Source organism: Acomys minous (assembly GCF_964271855.1).
Source record: "Acomys minous genome assembly, chromosome: 14".
Lineage (NCBI taxonomy): Eukaryota > Metazoa > Chordata > Mammalia > Rodentia > Muridae > Acomys > Acomys minous.
In genome coordinates, this window is record NC_140496.1 from 71,126,645 (window position 1) to 71,130,010 (window position 3,366).

The 3,366-nt window shown below is 39.6% G+C and overlaps 1 pseudogene across 1 annotated transcript; it reads left to right on the plus strand.

Annotated features, from left to right (window-relative positions):
• Nucleotides 1–1,997: 1,997 nt before the first annotated feature.
• LOC311582490 (ADP/ATP translocase 2-like) lies at nt 1,998–2,950 on the plus strand (annotated as a pseudogene). The gene has a single exon. The product of its transcript is annotated as an ADP/ATP translocase 2-like (transcript).
• The last annotated feature ends 416 nt before the right edge of the window (nt 2,951–3,366 follow it).

A 3,366-nucleotide genomic window follows, 5' to 3' on the forward strand; every position in this document is an offset into this window, starting at 1 on the left:
TTGTTGTTATTGTTATTTCTTTCCTTTTGTGTATGTGTTTTACTGAAAAACAAAGTAAACATTTCACCATGGAAGCAGCTATAGAATTGAATCCATTATAAGACAATGATATAAGAAAATTCCATATTTCCAATATAGACTCTAAGCTAAATTCCACGCTTTTGTCTATAAATATTAGAACTTTTATATATTGAATGATTTAAGGCAACTATATCTTTTTCCATGTGTTGAAATTTTTGTTGTTGCCAAATAATTAGATTGTGACCCACTTAATTTTAAAGAAGTTTGACCTGTTGCCTGATCTGTCACACAACACAAGGAAGTATTTCTTAGGTAATTAGTCACTTTTCCAATTAACATAAATGTGTTTCAGTCGTCATATTGCATACAGGATAAGGAGAAATGACTTCAATAATTGTACTTGCATTTCTATAGCAACTTTCATTTAAGAAGTTCAAAGCACTAATTTAATTAAACCTCTGAATGTTCTCCATGAAATAGGTGTTATTATTTCCATTTGACAAAGATATAAATGAAGTCACAAAAAGATTAACTCACTTGCCTTTGGCCACAGAGTGAATTAGAGGGGGAGGTCAGAAATAACTCTAAAATCCCAGAGGGACTCTCTTTACACTCTAGAGCAACAGTCTCTTCTTTTCTGCTTACTTTCTTGAAATCATATGAACTTGTCTACGACCTGGATCATTAGGGATTTTAATTCTGTATGAGATGGGAGGGTTTGGAGTGTAGATTATTCAAAGGTGCTTTCTGGACTTCACTGTTCTATCTCATTTTCTGGTATGTTTGTCATTTGGGGTAAATTCTTGTGGAATATATATTGCCATTTTTATTCAAATGTGTTTTAATCATCATATTCTTTCATTTTTAAAATAGAATTGGATAGCCTAATCCCAGGAAGTGAGGCTGTTTGCTTTTAATTAAGGGCTGAATTGTACATCAACGTTTCATGGGAAATTCTGTGAATCTCTACCTAATCTTTTCTTAATGAAATGGATCCGATGGTTACTCTGTTTGCATTAGTCACAGTACATGTTGTACATGAATTTGAAGAGTGTACTGAGCAAACAAAGTTAGAAAAAATACCAACAAGTGTTCATCATCCAGGAGATGAATATTTAGAGATTTTTCAAGGGCAAAATGTCCATTACTCTATTCATTTACTATGTAGAATCACATAAATTTAAAGAAAAATTTTGCCTTTGTTTGTCAGACTTGCAAACAAGGAGTCTTGCAGTCTTTACAAAAAAATGTACTCAGAAATATCAATCAAGTCTCAAGTAGTCATGTAATATTCTGTGGACACTGAGGTTAGCAAGGACAAAGAGACAAAGAAGGATAGCAGGCACAATTATAATATACTATTTCTTACAGGCAGTTTATTAGAGAAATTAGGTACCTAAGATGATGCTTTCAGCCAAGTGTGGTGGCTCACACCTTTAATCCCAGCACTCAAGAGGCAGAGGCAGGTGGATCACTGTGAGTTCAAGGACAGCCAAGGCTACACAGAGAAACCTTGTCTTGGAAAAAAAAAAGCAAAAACAAAAGCAAAACAAACAAAAAAAGATGATGCTGTCAACAGCCTGGCTTCAAGAACAAACACTGATTTTCTCATAGTTCTAGACACTGCAAGTCCAAACTCAAGGTGCTGTGGTGTTTGTGGTTATAGGATGCTTCTCTTGTTAGCTTCTCATAATGTTCTTTCCCTGTGCAGAGAGAGGTACATAGACTCTCTTCTGCATTCAATAAGGACATAAATTCAATTAGATTAGGGACCTGCCTTTGTGATCCCTTCTCTGCAATCTATATTTGGAGGTAGGGCTTCAGCATATAAATTTGAGGGGTTTGCATTTCAGTCTATAACAAGTATTTTTTATCTTAATCAATAAAGCAAGATAAGCCCCAGGGTCCAGGAGTCAAAGCAGGTTGTCAAGCCAGTCCTACCACACAGTCGTCTGCATCTTCCTTTTTTTCTTTCAACATGAAAGATGCCGCTGTGTCCTTCGCCAAGGACTTCTTGGCTGGTGGAGTAGCTGCAACCATCTCCAAGACGGCAGTAACATCCATTGTGTGGGTCAAGGTGCTGCTACAGGAGCAGCATGCCAGCAAGCACACCACGCCAGATAAGCAGCACAAGGACATCATAGACTGCATGGATAGCATCCCCAAGGAATAGGGAGTCTTGTCTTTCTGGCATGGTAACCTGGCCAATGTCATCAGATGCTTCCTTACCTAGACTCTCAACTTTGCCTTCAAAGATAAATACAAGCTGGGTGGTGTGGACAAGAGGACCTAGTTTTGGCGTGACTTTACAGGGAACCTGGCATCAGGTTGTGCCGGTGGGGCCACAACCTTGTGCTTTGTGTACGCTCTTGATTTTGCCCGTATGCATCTAGCAGCTGATGTGGGCAAAGCTGGGGCTGAAAGGGAATTCAAAGGGCTTGGTGACTTCCTGGTTAAGATCTACGAATCCGATGGGATTAAGGGCCTGTGCCAAGGCTTTAATATGTCAGTACAGGGCATTATCACCTAACGAACTGCCCACTTTGGTATCTATGACACTGCGAAGGGAATGCTTCCGGACCCCAAGAATACTCACATCTTTATCAGCTAGATGATCGCACAGTCTGTCACTGCTGTTGCCGGCCTGACTTCCCATCCGTTTGACACAGTTCGCCATCGTATGATGATGCAGTCAGGATGCAAAGAAACAGATATCATTTATACAGGCATGCTTGACTGCTGGCTGAAGATTGCTTGTGATGAAGGAGGCAAGGCTTTTTTCAAGGGCGCATGGTCCTACATTCTCAGAGGCATGGGTGGTGTCTTTGTGCCACATAATTATGCCCTAGGTGCTCTCCCCCAAGAACAGGCATGCTGTATGAAATACCATATCTTGAACATTCTGGACAGATTCTCTGGGCTTGTCTGATTTTTCAATGGCAGCTATGACCAGTTGAAAAGTGGGAAGCAATATACTCATCTGACCAGTTTTCTCTTAAAGCCATTTCCATAATGACAGTAGTGATGGGACTCAATTATATTTTTGTTTCAGTCACTCTTGAAAGTAAAAGTTGAAGAAATAAAAATATCTTTAAAATAAAAAAAAATAATAAAGCAAGATAAAAGGTATACTGCCTGGTAATGCAGTCTCACCACGGGGTAGTAATTGAAAAGCTGGCAAGAGAATCCATGTCAGAGGGTACCCCCAATCCCCTTACTAGGGGATCCACATGAATCTTGAGTTGCCCATCAGCCACATCTTTGTAGAGGGCCTAGATCCAGTTCACATAATGCCCTTGGTTGGTGCTTCAGTCTCAGCAAGCCTCTCTGGGCCGTAGTTAATTG